A 19,240-nucleotide genomic window follows, 5' to 3' on the forward strand; every position below is an offset into this window, starting at 1 on the left:
GTAACTTCTAAAGTGCTAGTTTGTAGAGCAGCGCTCAGGAGCTACAGCTTCGGGTTAGAGTTGCAGTGTTGAGGTCAGGCTCCCCTACAAGCCTTGCAGAGCGAGCAGCAGACTCCATTTGTTATCTACATTAGAAAGCTAGAAGTAGCGAAGAATGTGTTCTTGACTGCAAGAAAAGACATTCATCAAGGAAATTGATACCATCACCCCCTTTGTTTTCACTAGGCTGTTCTTGAGTGACAAGGGTCTACTAAAATAACTTCAGTGGTGACTTCAGCTTCTAATAATGGAATACAATTACAGTAGTCCCCTCCACCCCCACCCTGTAGCCACAGTTTGCTTTCCACGGTTTCAATTACCTGTGGTCAGCTGTGGTCGGGCAGCAGGTGATCATCCTTCTGACGAGTGGTCGGAGGTCAATGGCCTAACCCTACGTGATTCACCTCACTTCATCTCATCGCGTAGACATTTTATCATTTCATCAGAAGAAAGGTGAGTGATGTACAATAAGATGTTTTGAGAGAGAGACAGAGAGAGGCCCCATTCACATTACTTTTAGTACAACAAGTTGTTAGGATTGTCCTATTTTATTAGGATCCTATAAAGAGGGTTCAGTACTGTTTGTGGTTTCAGGCATCCACTGGGGGTCTTGGAAGTTATCCCCCCCAGACAACGTGAGGACTACTGTAGTGTTAAAAAATAGGTTATTTAACTTTTAACTATTACAAAGTGGTTATGAAGTAAAATCATCCAACTACACTTCTGGCATGCTTGCAGACACAGGATACTGTGGCAGGATCTCTGGGAGAGAGATTTTTAAGGATACAAGTCAGAATTTAATTTAAATCCCAATTTTGTTTCTTGTTTTCTAAAGAAACACACCAAACTGGAAGGTAACAAAAATGTACAGAAAAAGGTCTGGATTGGGGCGCCTGGGTGGCTCAGTTGGTTAAGCGACTGCCTTCAGCTCAGGTCATGATCCTGGAGTCCTGGGATCGAGTCCCGCATCGGGCTCCCTGCTCAGCGGGGGGTCTGCTTCTCCCTCTGACCCTCTTCCCTCTCGTGCTCTCTGTCTTTCATTCTCTCTCTCAAATAAATAAATAAAATCTTTAAAAAAAAAAAAAGAAAAAAGAAAAAGGTCTGGATGGAAGTGCCCCGCATATGGTGATATTATGGATAGTTTTTGTGTCCTTTATCCTTTTTTATTTCTGATTTTTCTACTATGAGCATGTAGACCCTTTATAAGCAGGAAAAATTATTTTTAATTTTTTTAGGAAAAATTATTTTTAAAAGATTTTAACTTTAAACACTCTCCTCCTTCCTCTCATTTAGTAGGTCAGGAAACAGGCACACATACACAGATATAGATCATGCATACTTATATATATAGTTAAATTGTTTGAGAAAAGAAAATTCAAGTTAGTCCCTCTATAAACCAATTTTAAGGAAAAAAATGAATTAAAATACTGATAATGTGGGGAAGGAGAAGGATATTAGGGAAAGTAAGTCCCCTCTTGCCCCTTCTCCCAGGCCTCTGATTTTTCAGCAAATCCATATCTGTTTCTGCTTTATAAACATATATATATAATTTCAAACCAGTCTCCCTACTCCTGCAGTCCAGATATAATCCTTATTAACGTTTTGCTACCTATCACTTCAATCTGTTTCTATATCTGTACTATAGAACATAGTGTGTGTGTTTTTGATACAAATAAGATCATACTGTAGATATTGTTTTTCCACTTACTTTTCTCATCCGGCAAATATATCACAGACAGCTTCCCCGGGAGGTATCTACAGCAGGATATTCCGCTGTATGCTTGAATCAAACTGTACTGAGATTTCCCCACTGCTGAATATTTAGATCGCTTTTTGCCATTATAAATAATTCTGTAGTGAGTATCATGAACATTATTTTAAAAGTAGAAAAACACAGAATACAATTTGTTTTCCCTTTTTCAGGTAGGAAGAGTAGTGACCTAGTCTCGCTAATTGCTAAGGAAGGCCAGGGTTGTGGTTTTATCTTGATGGAAATGTCCATATAGAAATTAGGAATTTTTTAAATGACTTTATGGTGAATTTTAAGAATCAAAAACAACTTCAAAGAGGATGCAAATGGCAATGAAATGTTTTTATAGTGCATATACTGTTTAACCCAAGGGAAGAAATATGCTCCCATCCTGCCCTAGTCAGTAACATCTGAAAAGCTTAGGGCATCTTGCCCTAGCAAGAGGGGGAATATTCCATTCACACTTTCAGAGTAAGGTATAAAAACGCCTGTCTCTGCACTCGGGAAATGAGGCAATCATAAATGACTTATCTAGATTACAGACTTTTTTTTTTAATACCTTTTTTTTTTAAGGTTTTATTTATTTATCTGAAAGAGAGAATGGGAGACAGAGAGCATGAGAAGGGGAGGGTCAGAGGGAGAAGCAGACTCCCCGCTGAGCAGGGAGCCTGATGTGGGGCTTGATCCCGGGACTCCAGAATCATGACCTGAGCCGAAGGCAGTTGCTTAACCAACTGAGCCACCCAGGTGCCCCCAGACTTTTAAAAAGAAGTTTATTTATTTAAGTAATCTCTAGACCCAATGTGGGGCTCAAACTCACAATCCCGAGATTAAGAGTTGCATGCTCTTCTGACTGAGCCAGCCTGGCTCCCCTAAATTATAGGCTCTTATACGCACCAAAATTTAGACATTTGTAAATGTGTCAGGAAACGTCTATAAGGACTGCACACTTCCAGGCTATCTTAACTGGAGCATGCTAAACACAGTTTGCATTTTATTGACAATTTAGGGCCTCCATAAATACTGTCTATCCACTGCAGTACTGTGACCTGCCCCGCGCTCGGTGTTGCTAAGCTGAAGTTCGAAGTCAAGCAACTTGTTGGCTTGTGATAGTGGAGGAAGGAGGGGAGAAGTGTTGCAACTCTGCATCACATTACATGTTTTGTGTGTGTTTGGTCTCCTGAGAGTCAGCAGCTCTGGCTAAGGATTGACCCAGAAATTTGTGGGACATAATTGATGAACTCCGTAAGGCCAGTCCCAGTGACCAAACTGAACATGTCCACTAAGGGGTTATTTGATTAGGAAGAGGGAAGACAATGAGATACTGGATTCGACATGCAGTTGGTAGACAGGATTCTTAAAGCATCAAAGCTCTGGGGGACGGAGAGTTGCTTGTAGCTAAAACGCCAAAAAGAGAGTCACTGGTAGCAAAAAGATGGAAAATATCATTTCCAAGTTCCTTTCCAACTCTATGAGGCTATGATTGCATTTTCACCGAGGGATCCCAGTTGCAAGCACAGACAACCAAGACCCCAAAAGCTGTTTTTCTAAGAATGTAGTGGTGGCTGGGAGTAACTTAAAAGCAGAAAGGACAGTGTGAATCAGGGGGAGAAGAAAATGAAGCAGAAGCCCAAACAAGGAGAAAACGCCCAAAGACTATAGCTCTTTTTCTCAGACCAAATCATGCAACTAGATACTACAAATGCTTCATACTCAGTGCCATAGATTAAAACAGAAGAGGCTGTCATTCCAAATAGTTATGATTTTTAAAAAGGAAAGAAAATGGTACAAGGACATGTGTACAATAAAGATCAATAATTTATCTTTTACTTCATAAATATTAAATGCCCATTATATATAAATGGCAAAAAGATATAGATATTGCAGGCAGTCTGTGTGAAGAACAAGGAATTGGGAAGACATTTCCTTTGAGAGTGACATGGAAATCTGCTATTTTCTGAGTAGCTGGCGTTCTAGGCGGGCTGACGGTATTCAATGTCGTGGCCTTGCCCCGATGTCTGGGACCACTGGAAAGCCAACAGCAATGGCAGCCCCACGCCCCCCGGCTGCCTCTCGCGTCTCTCTCCCTCGATTCCTTTCTTTCTCCCTTGCTTCCCATCTCCCTCCTCTTCCTCACAAGTCTGAATGAGAGAAATTCTCATGCAGAAATCCCATCTGCCAGGCTGCTCTAAGACACCTCACTTTTGACATTTAAAGTGAGCGAGAAAGCCGACTTTGCGAGGCCATCCAGAATGCTGGCTGTAGGCCAGGAAGACACCACCTGCTAGGTCAGCCGCGGCAGTGAGAGAGGTGTTTCGATGAGCAACATTTCTGTTTGTCTCACATGCAGGGAAGTGGACAGCAGCTGGCCTTTGCATAGGGCAACAGTCCTGAACCCCCAAAGTCCATGGATTTCTAGAGGGTCTGCTTGAAATTTTATGCAAGAGGTGTATGCGCAGGTGGAAGATCCAGGGTTTTCACAGATTCCCCAAAGGGCACAATGACCAAAAGAGGTGAAGCCTGGCATGGAGGATGTCAGATAACCCTGGTGCCTCCCCATATCCTTAGACCCTGTGTGGTGTCCCCAGGGCACTTCCTGTTGAATCTCCTGATACGACTAGAATGACGTGCCAAGTTCAGCTGACTCTGGCAAGGGTTTAGGGAGTGAATCCATGAAACAGGACCTACTGAACTATCCAGTTGCAACTTTCCCACCATCTAACCCTTGGGTCTTCATCTATCAGAAAGAGGAGAGGGATCTGTGTTTTTATTTTACTCTGTGCCATTAAAGGATATTTTTTAAAAGAATATAATCACACTTCTTATACAAACATGAAAGGAACAAGTATCAAGGATTATATTTAAGTCATTAATTAATAAGGGAACTGGAAAGACATTACAACAGTTTAAGAAGACAACTCAGAGGACCACATGTCTACACTCAGAAACGGAATGCCAAAATGAATTTACGAATAGTGCAAAACTTGCAAAACTCATCAGTGTCCATAAGGTGATGATCAATTGCATCCCAACAGACCAGTTGCATTTTTTTTTTTAAAGCTTTTATTTATTTGACAGAGAGAGACACAGCAAGAGAGGGAACACAAGCAGGGGGAGTGGGAGAGGGAGAAGCAGGCTTCCCGCAGAGCAGGGAGCCCGATGTGGGGCTCGATCCCAGGACCCTGGAATCATGACCTGAGCCGAAGGCAGACGCTTAACGACTGAGCCACCCAGGCGCCCCACCAGTTGCATTTCTAAACATAGAATTTAATTGCTTTCCTATCAGTTTTGTACAAGTTAACTTCTATTTCTCCAGAGTCTCAAATAGGCAAAGACAAAAATAGAGATAACCAAGTGCGCTAACTAGCCAGAGCATTTCCAAATTGCAAAGTATTTCACAATTTTTCTTTATGGTGCCTTTGTTCTTAGGAAGCTTTCTTTGAGACAAGTCTCATGTGTTAATGGCTACCAATTCAGTGTGATTTGGGGACCCCCAAGAAGACCCTTCTTTATCACCCAATTCTTACCTACCTGCTTGCAAGATACCTGAAATTCCACCCTGGGAGCTTTGATCTTCATGTGGGCCTTGATTTATGTCACTCAGAACCCCCCCCCTCAAAGAGCAAGGTTTATCAGATGCCTTGGAATGCACAGAGCATTCTCATGGGTATTAACACGTCTGATTCTCGTAACAACCCGTTTTATAAGTGATGAGACCTGGAGGCTTGTCCAAAGTGACACTTGGGGACTTGCACTCGGTTCTCCTGGTTTCAGAAGGTGTCCATTGCCTGCTGTGCTATGGGGCCTTAAAAGGCCAGTGCTTGGGGGAGCTGTTCTACTGAAGGCAGACTGAGGCACAGGAAGAGGATTCACACGTGCTCTCGAAGTCCTCAGACACAATCATTGAACATGGAAAGTTCATTCAACATCCATGCGTCACGTAGTTATTGGGTACCTACCTTGTGCCAGGCCCTGGGAACCTAGTATTGAAAAGGCAGATAGAGTCCCTGGGCTTGGGGAATTAAGTGCTCTAGGGAAGACAAACATCAAACAGCCCAATGCTCTATGAATTATTCAGTCACGAAAGCGAGAAAGAACTGCAGAGGTGGCGTGGCCATATCCAGATGGTCTGACTTTAGGTGAGGGTTGGGGAAGGAGGGACAGGGAAGGGTTATTTAAGTTCTGCTGTCAGGAATGACTAGCAATTAACGGTGTGTGTGTGTTGGTGGGGGGAGGTTCTGTATGGGGGAGGGGTGGAAGAAAAAAATATTTCAGGCAAAGGGCACAGCATGTTGAAGGCTCTAAATCAGATGCTCGTATTTCTATCATTCTCCTTTTCTATCTCCCTCTGTACCTATGGGCTCTTCTCTCTGCATCTTAAAACAAAAACTAAATATTTTCCTAGGTAGAATGTACTGTGGAGACATTCTTGAGCAGAAGGACCTTTTCTCCTTATCTAGACTCTCTCTCTCTCCCCACCTTAAGAGGAATCTAGTAACTTCGTCATTTCTGAAAATTCACTGAGTCCTAAGTTGCTTTTAGTCACCCTCATTTTATCAAAAATAAATGTATCCTTTCTTGAAAGAGGGAGTGGATATTGTCGATGCAAAATGAACAAACCTTTTAGAATCTCTAAAAGTAAGAAAAAGAGGGGTGTCTGGGTGGCTCAGTTGTTAAGCGTCTGCCTTCGGCTCAGATCGTGATCCCAGGGTCGTGGGATTGAGCCCCGCATTGGGCTCCCTGCTCGGTGGAAAGCCCGCTTCTCCCTCTCCCACTCCCCTTGCTTGTGTTCCCTCTCTCGCTTCTCTCTGTCAAATAAATAAATAAAATCTTTAAAAATAAATAAATAAATAAAAGCAAGAAAGAGAGCTTTATTCAAGCCTGGGAAACACGGCCTTCACGGGGAAGAAAGTGTTCTGGAGAATGAACAGTTTTTACAGGGTTCTATACTTTTTTAGATGTTGTAAAAGCTCAGGAGATTATAGATTAGCCTATAGGCAGGAATCATGAGTTTTATTGTAAAAGGAACGTAGAGAATAGGAGCACTGGCTGAGCTCTCCAGGATGAGATGCTTTCCTTTGGGCAACTCATTCACAGTGCATGCGTGGCCGGCCATCACTCAGGCCTGTGGTGTGAACAAAGTTTATAGACAGTCATGTTGACTTAGAAAGAAATGTAAAGTGGTTTCCCTTGGCTCCCTGCTCAGCGAGGAGTCTGTGTCTCCCTCTCTCTCTGCCCCTCCCCACCACTCATGTGCACTGTCTCTCTTGTCTCTCTGTCTCTCTGTCTCTCTCTCGCTTGCTCTCTCTCTCAAATAAATAAATAAAATCTTTAAAATAAAGTAAAATAGGGGCACCTGGGTGCCTCAGTTGGTTAAGCGATTGCCTTCGGCTCAGGTCATGATCCTGGAGTCTCGGGATCGAGTCCCGCATCGGGCTCCCTGCTCAGCAGGGAGTCTCCTTCTCCCTCTGATCCTCCCCCCTCTCATGTTCTCTCTCTCTGTCTCATTCTCTCTCTCAAATAAATAAATAAAATCTTTTAAAAAATAAAATAAAATAAAGTAAAATAAAATGGCTTCCCTTGTATATCAGACCTTTAGAGAGTTTTTCTCTCATCAATATAAAAAGGTGTAAGAATGGGGGGAAAACAACTGACAATGTTAATCTTATCTCTAGAGTATCAGAATCTGGATGCTATGCAGACCGAGCGCTGTGTGACTCTGGGTCCCTGTTAGTAAATTTCGAAGCCCTGGAAGGGAAGAATTGGGAAAACCATGGTTGTTACTCACCGTCAAAAATGCGAGAACTCCATGGAAAAAGACCAGAAGACGCACACACTGGAGCATGTTGAGGTGCTGAAAGCGCAAGAGAAACTTTTATTCCTACAGATAAACATGGGCATGTACATACATTGATGCTGACTCTTCAGTCTTTATTGAGCACCGACTGTGTACCATGGAAGCAGTAGAGCCCAGGCTGACTTTGAAACCCTAACTTTGATGCTTGCTAGCTGTGTGACTCGGGCAAATTATTTAACCTCTTTTTTTTTTTTAAGATTTTATTTATTTATTTAATTGACACACACAGAGAGAGAGACAGCATGAGGGGGAACACAAGCAGGGGGAGTGGGAGAGGGAGAAGCAGCTTCCGGCTGAGCAGGGAGCCCGATGCGGGGCTCGATCCCAGGACCCCAGGATCATGACCTGAGCCGAAGGCAGTCGCTTAACCAACTGAGCCACCCAGGCGCCCCTATTTAATCTCTTTGTACCTCATTTTCCTTACCTATAAAATGGGGGTAATATTAAAAGGTATTCCAAGAGTGGTTATGAAATTTGAATGAGGTAGTGTATACAAAGCACTTAAGATAGTGCATAGAACACAGGTGGCCCTCCAGTTTTTAGCTTTTATTGTTACTACCATGCTCTGAGCCGGGCACCAAATAGATACAGGGCTAGGTAAAATGAAGGTCTGACTGTCAAGGAATTCATAGTCTATTTAAGAGATTAAATACAAGGAACAGATTTCTGCTTCCACTGCTTCCTGCTTTATTCCTTACTTACAGTGGTTACTCATCAAATGTTTGTGGAGAGAATCCCTAAACTGCATGTCACTCAGAATGACATTGACCTGCTTTGCACAACTGTCTAGGTCAGAAGATGGAACTTTCGAAAGCAAAAAACAAAAACAAAAACAAAAAAACCCCCTAAAGTAGAAATAACTAATGGGTGTGTGGCTCCCAGAAAATCAGACTCTTTTTAACTTGACGCCAAGATCCTTGGTGGATCCTGGGGTTCCTTGACCTTGATCTTCCCGCCCCATCACAGGCAGGAAGCACATTTAATTTGCAGCGCCCCCACCCTGGCCAGAGGCCCTGGAGGTATTTCCCAAGGATTCTGATTCAGTAGGGTGGTGGGCAACATTGCAGCCTCCCCCAGGGACCGCTGGAGACCCACCGAGCCCTGTGAGTCAGCAAGCCTGGTTCCCAGAAAACAAAGAGAACGGTGGACACCCCCACCCCCTCGCTGGACTTGTCCTTCTCCTGGCCTTATTTCCTGGTGTGGGGAAGACACCGCACATCATCACTCCTTTGGAAGCAGGAACTCTCTGAAGAGTTTTGATGTGAATATTTGCTGACTATCGAAAAGTACCAAAATATGCCACCCCAAAATAGGCCTCTATGGCATCTGAATTATTTTGAGCCAAGGCCATCGAGAACCAGCAGATGCAGGGAAAGTTCTAAAAACAGGACATAGGTTTTCCTTTCGTAAAGGAAATTCCCATTTGTGAAAGGTGTCTCCCTCTCCAGTACCAAGAAGAGGAGAATTCTCTCTTTTTTTTAAGATTTTATTTATTTATTTATTTATTTATTTATTTATTTATTTATTTATTTAAGAGAGAGCGTGTGAGCGTGCCTGCAAGCTGCGGGAGGAGCAGAGGGAGAGAGACAAGCAGGCTCTGCACTCCGACTTGGGGCTGCTTCCCTTGACCCAAACCGAAATCAAGCCTCAGCCACCCAGACACCCCAGGAAGTGGAGAATTCATAACAATTCTTACTGACGTGAAGGCACTGACTTGAATCTGCATAATAAGCCTTACTAAACAAACCTTGTTACCATTCTCTCCCTGGTCCCCTTCCCATAATTTGCTTCCCCAAAACTCTTTTCTTCCGTTTTAGCTGAGATGGTATATAAGCCCAAGTTCTGACCACCTCTTTGGGTTACTCATCGCCGGGGACCCCCATGTGTGCATACATGATGCACATGTTAATAAACTTCTGTTTGGTTTTCTCTTGTTAATCTTTTTGCCAATCTAATTTATAGGACCTCAGCCACAGAACCAGACAGGTAGAGGAAAAAACATTTTTCTCCTCCCATACACTATTTCTTGCCTACCCATCTCCCTCAAATCCTTTATTGAGAGATCTCTATATTCCAGGTCCTGTGTAGAGTGCTTTCCACACATTATTATTACATTTGATCCTCACAGTTCTATATCTGGTGGGTATTTTATGCCTATTTTATAAATGAGGAAATCAAGGGTTAGAAAAGTTAATAACTTCCTCAAGGTCACACCAAAGTAGGTGGTAGAGCCAGGGTTTGAATGTCTATCTGACTCCACTTGATTCTTTTTGAGTGACCCAGGTCTCCAGGCCTCTGTTTCTTACTTAACTCTTTGGAGTCAGGCAGGGTAGTGGGCATGTGTGAGTATTTTACCATTTACACCGAGCTTTCTCAAAACAGCCTAGGGCAGTGGTTCTCAGGTGTATCCAGGCAAAATTGAACTTTGTTTTCTTTGGAACTTTCCCAGGAGGAGTCCACCATTTTGGACCATCACATCACCAATGGCCACATTTCCTGCCATTTGCATTTGTTCCTGTTGTATTCACGGTGATCTGCCTGGAAGCACAAGGAGCCGACAAATACTGTGTCTTCTAACAGAGTCATGCCTGAGCAACTACATATTGAAATATCTATTGTTTCATAATAAATCACTCTCTCTTTAGTTCTGCTTTATAGTATAGTTAGAGCATTATATTTGTTTTTTTAAGGTAAGCGTATATACAGATGGTTTTATTTATGCACTTCATTACTGAAGACTCCCCTGAGCATTACAAATACTTGTACTTAACAGGGGTATAAGATCTGACAAGCCTGGAAGAAAAAGGGAGAACCAAGTGACACAGAATCTGGGATCTAAAAAGACTGCTGTACTATCTGGACTTTCTGCCCCAGGGGTGGCTCTTTGTCCCAAGCATCTCCCGTTCTGGTGGCCTCTCTGCTGATTCTCACTTTGGGGATTGAAGCAGAGGAAAAACTAGGGTGGGTGTCAGCCCCTTGGCAGCAGCGAGTCCTGGTTAGGTGTCTTGAGGAGGGAATAGGGGTCTTTGGCCACCAAAGAATGGCTGCCAAAAACCCTTCCCATGAGAAGGGAAAAAGTGAGAGACAAAGAGAGATGCTGAGAAAAGGCAGCAGAAAGAGCGGGTAGGCCCAGTGGAGGCAGAGGAGGCGGAATGACATGCACAGGGGAGTAGATAGAATGGGGGCAGACAGGTAGAGGTGCCTAGGCTGGTTCCAGGTCATTGGCTTCCAACTTTGAGGCCACTGGTAAATGTTGTCCTGGCTAAAGCGAGTGCTCGGCGTGGGTCCAGTGCAGAGCTTGCCTTCCACCTAATCAAATGTCTGTTTGGGGGCGCCTGGGTGGCTCAGTCGTTAAGCATCTGCCTTCGGCTCAGGTCATGATCCCAGGGTCCTGGGATCAAGCCCCGCATCGGGCTCCCTGCTCAGCGGGGAGCCTGCTTCTCCATTTCTCTCTGCTCCTCCCCCCAGCTTGTGCTCTCTCTCTCTCAAATAAATAAATAAAATCTTTATTAAAAAAATCAAGTGTCTGGCCGCCCCCACCTCCTCGGGGAATAATAGCCGATAATACAAATAACTCACGGCGTGTCTCACACCTGCCATACTGCATCCTGTTCCAGCTCCTTGAACTAGGTTTACTCACTCCTCTCAGCAGCACCCTGAGGTAGGGAGTATTTCTATTTCTATTTTACTGATGAGGAAACTGAGGCACAGTGCAGTTGAATAATTTGCCCAAAGTCCTGGCTATGAAATGGAGATCAGGGTTCTAACCCAAGTACTTTGGCTGCTGTGGACGGTATTCTGCTCCCCCAAGTTCATACATTGAAGCCCGACCCCTCCAGGTGATGATATTTAGAGGTGGGCCTTTGGGAGATAACAAGGTTTTGATGAGGTTGTGCAGGTGGGATCCTCATGATAAGATGGGTGCCTTAGAAGAGGAGACTGGAGGGACTGCTTGCTCTCTCGCTCTCTCTCGCTCTCTCTCTCTCTGCCATATGAAGATACAACACAAAGGAGGCCACGTGCAAACCAGGAGGAGAGCTCTCACCAGCACCCGACCATGCTGGCACCTAGCCTCGAGACCTGTGAGAAATGAAGGACTGCTGTTGAAAGCACCCAGCCGATGGCATGGGGCCACAGGAGCCCAAGCTAAGACCCAGGCCCACCATGTTGCTCTTCGGGCCCCTTGGTTCTGTGTGTGGCACAGTTCCTGGTGTTGGGGCAGCTCCGGCCCTGGGAGCCGATGTTCTGTCATGAACGATGACACTGGCTACTTTCATTTTCGATGAGGCCTAGAGTCTTCCTCTAGCATCCTCCTGACCAGCAGTCCCCAAATGGGGCCATTCCCCACCACCACTCAGTCACCTGCATTGAGGAAGGACAGCTGGACAGACTCTGTGTGGACAGATTAAGCTACTACTCTGTAGTATTGTCTGAAAAATATTAACCCCTAAAGATGACCTCTCCGCCCCTCCCTAGGATATTGTCTGATATTCCAACTTCACAGAGTCATTCCTTTGAGTTGACTTACTGCCTCTCCTAATCAATTCAATTCCATAAACATTTATTGAGCACTGTGCAAGGTGGCAGGGACAAAGAGAAGAAAGATATTCTCTTTTATAGTGAAGGCTTATCAGGCCTGCCAGTTCCACGGGTGCCTTCTGAATCGGGAAAAGCAACCTGGCTGGTATGACCACATTACAAGGGAGCTGTTCAGTAAGAATGCTCCGTGTCAGGGGACAATTAAGCACCCACGTTGGGTCAGGGACAATGGGAAGTGAAACCAGACCTGCCTGGAGAGAGAATAGAGACAATACATCTGAAGGGTCCCTAAATCTAGAGAACTACTGGAAATCTAGAGATTTCTCCCAGAAACGTTCCAGAAGTCTAGAGAACCATCTCAGGAAAGTTAGGCCAAGTGGGGAGCTATGTCATGATAATAACATTTTTTAAGAATAATAAAACAATAATAACGAAACAAATCCTTACTGAACTCTCATTACAAACAAGGGCAGTCTCATTTGCTCTTTGCAACAATGCTACCAAATAGGTTTTAAAAACCAGTAAATGTTTAAATAAGTAACTGGTACATGTTTAAATTACCTGTTCTGTTAGTTTTTAAAAAGCTTGGCTGGAATAACTTTAGAAAAGCTACAGTAAACAATCTGAGTAAAATGTCTTTTTTATCCAGTAGCTCCTAATTTTTAAAACAGATCTTGTAGGTGTGGGATTGTTTTCTTTTCTTCAGCTCTGTTAAATTGAGCGTTCCTCCAGAGTCCAGCAAAGGGAAAAACATAATGACTACAGTCTTATCATTTCGAATTTGAAACAACAAAGAAATGTAAGGAAAAAATCTTTCCTAGCCACACACTTTGCTGATTCTGTCTCTGCCTTTTCCCTTCAGCAAAATTGCTAAGGCAGAGCAGGAAAGAGAAAGAACTGGAAGCCTAGCAGGACTCATCAACAGAGTTGCTTACCTCAGGTCTCTGATGTTTTTTGCTTGTTTTTACCATACATATAATCTATAAAAAACTATTGAGCATGGACCATATATACGTATATAAACAGAATTTATCATTTAATTATTTATCAGTTTTAAGCATGTTCTACTGCATATATCCTATGTACATTATAGAACTCACTAAAAAATAAGTTTTGAAGTATGGTATTTAAAATATACAAATTCTAAAACTCTTTTTCTATTCTAGTGGGTCTTGTTGCCCACTCTTAGGATACAAACACACTACTCTTACTCTGGTGACCACCGCACCTGCCACATCCATCCGACATAGCTCCAGCATGTCCTGAAGCCTGAACGTTCACTCTGCCCAGAATAAATCAATGAATTAGAGTCGACACTTCCCTCCAGACCCCTTGAGACTTACCTGCTGTCACTGGAGTGTTCTAAGACAAGCAGAAGATTCTATCAGAACGCAACACCAACAAGGCATTCCCTTGACCCCACGGAATATTCCTGGTAAAGAATTCTGTGGTTTTGTGTGTTTTCTATACAGGAGACCTTACAACCCATGATGTCAGGTAGGGCGCAACAGTCTGTTTTCAGGATTTGTTTTGAGAGAATTGCTTACCCCTGGCTTTGCAGCCAACCACACTGCCCCTCATGGCACATAATTATACAGAGGCTTCCAGAGCTGGTCGAGGCCGGAGTCTATGGTGCACGGATCAGTGAATTCCTAACCACCAGAGAACCCCTAAAACGAACAGAACCAATCCTGTAGGCAAGTTAACATTGAAATGTTGTGTGCGTCAGTTTTATTTTTTTCAATTGACTGATTAAAAATTTACAATTGTCAGAGAAAAATATAAGGCAGATGTCAAATTCTAATTAAATAAACTTAAGTTATATCACATCTTCTGTGCTGGCCTTTGTCTCAGACATTATTTTGTTATTCAGAGATCTAAAATCTGGATGGTGTTCATTATAAAAATTCTTCCACTTCAGGATGTAAACAATACTTGCTTCTCACTTCCTACGGTGTTTCAGTAAATGCCAGGAAAATACAAAATGCTATGTTTGGTGGACACATAGGAATGTACCAGAATGTGGGGCACCTGGGTGGCTCAGTCAGTTAAGCGTCTGCCTTCGGCTCAGGTCATGATCCCAGGGTGCTGGGATCGAGCCCCACATTGGGCTCCAAGCTCTGCAGGAAGTCTGTTTCGCCCTCTCCCTCTGTGTGCACTCTGTCAATCTTTCTTTCTCTCTCTCTGAAATAAATAGTCTTAAAAAAAAAAAAAAAAAGATATGTACCAGAACGTGTACACATATAAATCCTGCAAAGGAAGTTCATACAACAGAGCTTTCTAGAGAGCAAACTTGTATCCCTCACAAATATGTATGAGAAGTACACTGATTGCTAGCAGAGGAAGCTGGGGAAACTTACACCCAGTCTTACTTTAGCAGACTTTCCAGCACACTCTAACACATGGTCAAGCCGCAACGGGCTACTCCAGTCACAGAGCCCTGCGCAGGCTGCGCCCCCGCCCTACCCCCGCAGCGGGAGCCCCTCTTCACCCAGCGGTGCTCACCGGCGTCTGTTGGCTAAGCTAGCCTGGGCAGCAATCAGAAGTCCTTCTGAGCACCCATGCAGAGCGGTGGGTCTCAAACCTGGCTGCCCATGAGAACCATCCCAGGCAGTTTTAAAATACTGATGTCCTGGTTGCTTCTACAACCCAAATGTTCCATTCGGTTGGTCTGGGATAAGATTTGGTGTGTTTTTTAAAGGTCCCTAGATGATTCTAGGGTAGAGCCAGGGCTGGGAAGTTCTGGGTAGGCATTTACCCTCCAGGAACCAGCTGTCAAGATGAATGTGACTGCATCGTTTATTAACGATGTAAATATTTGTTTTACTAAGGACTTTATTTGCCCTCAGTACTTTGATCACGGAACTGTAATTCATAGCCTTTAAGGTCCCTGCTATATAGTCAAATATATCTTATTGTTTTTAGCAGCACCCTCCCAGGTATAGCAAATAACTGCTTCTTCAAAGCAGCGAGATCCCATGAGGACAGAGGCGCAGGATGTCTTGCTCTCTTCTGTCTCCCTAGGGCCTAGAACTAAGGAGATGTTAAAAAATTACTTGTTGAGGTGCACCCCGATGTTTATAGCAGCAATGTCCACAATAGCCAAACTGTGGAAAGAGCCAAGATGTCCATCGACAGATGAATGGATAAAGAAGATGTGGTATATATATACAACGGAATATTATGCAGCCATCAAAAGGAATGAGATCTTGCCATTTGCAACGACATGGATGGAACTGGAGGGTATTATGCTGAGCAAAATAAGTCAGAGAAAGACATGTATCATATGACCTCACTGATATGAGGAATTCTTAATCTCAGGAAACAAACTGAGGGTTGTTGGAGTGGGGGGTGGGGTGGGAGGGATGGGGTGACTGGGTGATAGACACTGGGGAGGGTTGTGCTCTGGTGAGCGCTGTGAATTGTGCAAGACTGTTGAATCTCAGATCTGTACCTCTGAAACAAATAATGCAATATATGTTAAGAAAAAAAAAAGAAGAAGAAGGTAGCAGGAGGGGAAGAATGAAGGGGGGGAAATCGGAGGGGTAGACGAACCATGAGAGACGATGGACTCTGAAGAACGAACTGAGGGTTCTAGAGGGGAGGGGGGTGGGAGGATGGGTTAGCCTGGTGATGGGTATTGAGGAGGGCACGTTCTGCATGGAGCACTGGGTGTTATGCACAAACAATGAATCATGGAACACTACATCTAAAACTAATGATGTAATGTATGGGGATTAACATAACAATAAAAAATTTAAAAAAAAAATTACCCGTTGAATGGGTAGATGATCGAACAGAGAAAGCTAAGACCATATATTGGGCTAGTGAACTCAAATACATTGAATGATAGAGTCTGGATGAAACTGATCTCTACATGTGAGAGGAGATGAGATGGAAGTCTAATCAGAAAAGTGATAACAGAGGTAAATGTCAGGTCCTGTTCTTCAGTCTAAAGGCACAGGGATAGAACACACCAAACATGTTTTCAGAAATGCCTGAAAAGGACTTAGTAGTTACCCCAAAAGACAGTCCTAGCCCTAGATCATAGTAATAGATGTAGGGTCTAGCATGTAGGAGGCCATCATTCCATTTTTGTCATTTTCCAGATCACATCAGCAGCATTACATGCACTTCTGAAACCCACCATCAAGAGTGGGAACAAGATAAAAACTAGAGCACATTTGGAAAAGCCTCCTAGGATATGGGGAGAAAGTGAACCATGTCATAAAGAGAATGGTTGGAGGACTGGGGAATTTTTGCTTAGAGAAACTTGGGACTGTGAGGGTTATTTTTATGTATATTTAAGGGGTAATCATTGGGAAGACAGGCTAGATTTATTCAGTGTGACCCCAAGAGTTGAGCTAGGACCACATTTTAGCCCCATACAAAGAATAACTTTCCCCATATCAAAGCTATCCAAGAAAGGATTATGGAATGGGCTGTCCTACATAGAGTGAGTTCTCTGTTGCTAGAAGTTGTTCTGGAAGATGTCTGTATGCTGACGATATTGTGGAGGACCCTGAGAGTCTTGTTTAAATGCCAATACTATCTTAGTTCATCTGGAGTAGAGACTGCTCTCTTCTGCATTTCTAACAAGCTCTCAGATGAGGTTTACTCAATGGCCTTCAAAGTCATTTCCAAGCCTGAGACAGGTTTTTATGAAATAAATACATGTCCTCTCCTACATGAACTCCATTCCCTTTCACTTCTAGGTGTGGCCCTATTGCAACCATTTGTGAGGAGAGACCTTTGGGAAATCTCCCTACTGAGGCCAAAGTCCCCTAGGAATGCCATACAATGATTTTTCCACATGGAGGAACAGAAGGGACTAATACACTGTGGTCTTTGTTCTTAATTAAGAGCTATGAAGTTTACTGTTCTCTTTCCTGGAAAATGGACTACATATTTGCACAGATGGAGAATGAGTAACATCTGTAAAATCTTTCTTGTTCCCTTTTGCTTTGTATATCTGCATAGACAGATTAGGGAGAGACTTGTAACTTTGGCTCCCAAATAAGGTAAAAGGAAATTTTAGTGCATTCTCCCCTGGCTTCATCGATTTCTGTCACAATTGAATGGGTCAGGACAACCTCTCTTCTTGCTGGAAACATCCCAGTAGCCTCTTCTAGGGCTTGGATAAAAGCTGGGGACAGAATCCTCCTGTCACCCCCTACCTCCCCAAGTTTAGCAGAGACCGCAGCCTGTGTGCCCCTCCCCAATGGTGTTTTCTTTCTTCCTTTGTTGTAGAACCTCTGATTCTTAGCTAGGCATAGGACGTCCCAGAGGAAAAAATTTTGATCCTATTTCCTAAATTCCTTTGCTCATTTTCCTGATCCCTCTTTAAAATGCCAATAATGATAGAAAATCACATTTCACTTGGGAATAACATAGTGATATAAACATTTTTAATGAAGCACTGTCATTTTATCCAGGATGTTGAAAAGGGTACACTGGGATAAGGAGCTGCGAGATAATGCTCTTTGCTCTTCAGCTGTGATATTAAACGATGGCTGGAGGAAGAAGACGCTGCCTTTGGCTATGAAGTTCCTGCAAAATCTCATGACTCATGAATCTCCACGTCTATCAGGTGTACGAGGGACTGTTCGGTTGGGTACAAGGGACGGTTCGGTGATTGGTGGAAATGGTGGCATTGGGACTACAGTAGTTGGTCTGATCATTGGTGGTTTCCTCTGATAAAATAAAAGTCAAGACAAAATGTATTTATAAAAACTCAATATATAAATATTACATAGCTGTTACTTACGTAACAAAAAATATCTTGAAATTTATATAGGTAAGGAGGGAAGAATTTTCAGCTAATACCATGTGTTTTTTTTTTTTTAGTTCCATTAACTTATTACCAACTTTCTCTACTTTTCTGTGTGTGTGACAGTTAATTGATGGAATTTCAAATGTTTTTATTTGATCTTTAAAAAGAAAATCAAGTATTCTCTTTCCAACCTGATTGTCCCAGCTAATCCTCCCAGGGAGAGCAACTAGAAATTTTTTTAAGCATAGTTCTGAAGGCTGCAGAGTTCTAAGTAAGTGAGGCTTTATGGACTCAAGATTGGCCAGAACCCCAAGAAGGCGTTTTTGTCTGCTCTTCTCAAGGAAACTGACAATGCCAAAAGTAGCGGTAAAAGGCTGAGAAGCTGAGCAGAACTTTTGACAAACTGACAAGGGGTGTGTGATAAAATTCAAATTCAGGAGCTGCCAGGGAGAAGGAGACTTAGTAAGTAACCAGGTTTATGGCTGGAACCCCAGGGTCCTCACCCTGGGGGTAAGAGTGAGCCGGAGGGGCTTGGTCTAGTCCTCTCAGTGTCCACCTGGAATGAGGTGGTCTGCGAATGCTGTGCCCATAGCCACCTGCCCAAGAGAAACAAAACTAAATCCTCTCTGGAGAAAGACAACTTCATCCAGAACCCCAAGTATTCTCTACAGTTTTCAAAAACAATGTTAAAAAAAAATAATAAAAACAATGTTTACTGCTCAATCAAAAATAACCAGGTTAAAAAAAAGGATCCAAAGTCCATGTCGTGGGAGAATAAGACTCAAAAAGGAAAAAGTAGATAATAGAAACACACCCTCAGGAGATCCAAAAAAGTAGGTACTGGACACTGACGTTAAAATAACTGTGATTGGGGCGCCTGGGTGGCTCAGTTGGTTAAGCGTCTACCTTCAGCTCAGGTCATGATCCTAGGGTCCTGGGATGGACCCCCGTGTCGGGCTCCCTGCTCAGGGAGGGAGTCTACCTGTGCCTCTCCCTCCACCCCTCCACCCTGCTTGTGCTTGCTCTCTCTCTCTCTGAAATAAATAAGTAAAATCTTTAAAAAAAAAAAAAAGTAACTGTGATTAAAGTACTCAAGGAATTAAAAGTGAAGATGGTGACTTTGCATCACATGGACATTTTAGAACTGAAAAATAAAATAACTGAAATTCAATCAGTTGCTTTAACATCAGATTAAATACAACTGAAGACAGAATTAAAGAACAGAAGATAGATCAGAAGAAAATATTCATATGAGCCAAACAAAAGGATAGAAAACATAGAA

General features: G+C 43.2%; 1 long non-coding RNA gene across 2 annotated transcripts; it reads left to right on the plus strand.

The window, feature by feature from the left end:
- Positions 1 to 349: 349 nt before the first annotated feature.
- Positions 350 to 11,987, plus strand: LOC123847602 (uncharacterized). Of its 2 annotated transcripts, none has more exons than XR_006791576.3 (3): positions 350 to 492; positions 7,465 to 7,640; positions 10,096 to 11,987. It is a non-coding gene; the product is annotated as an uncharacterized LOC123847602 (long non-coding RNA). The 2 variants fall into 2 exon arrangements; XR_010409432.1 differs by lacking the exon at positions 10,096 to 11,987 and adding an exon at positions 9,182 to 9,984.
- Positions 11,988 to 19,240: the final 7,253 nt, after the last annotated feature.

The sequence above is a fragment of the Mirounga angustirostris genome, unplaced genomic scaffold (genome assembly GCF_029215605.1).
Source record: "Mirounga angustirostris isolate CCGP_5_RB_7025 unplaced genomic scaffold, mMirAng1.0.hap1 SCAF_2, whole genome shotgun sequence".
Taxonomy (NCBI): domain Eukaryota; kingdom Metazoa; phylum Chordata; class Mammalia; order Carnivora; family Phocidae; genus Mirounga; species Mirounga angustirostris.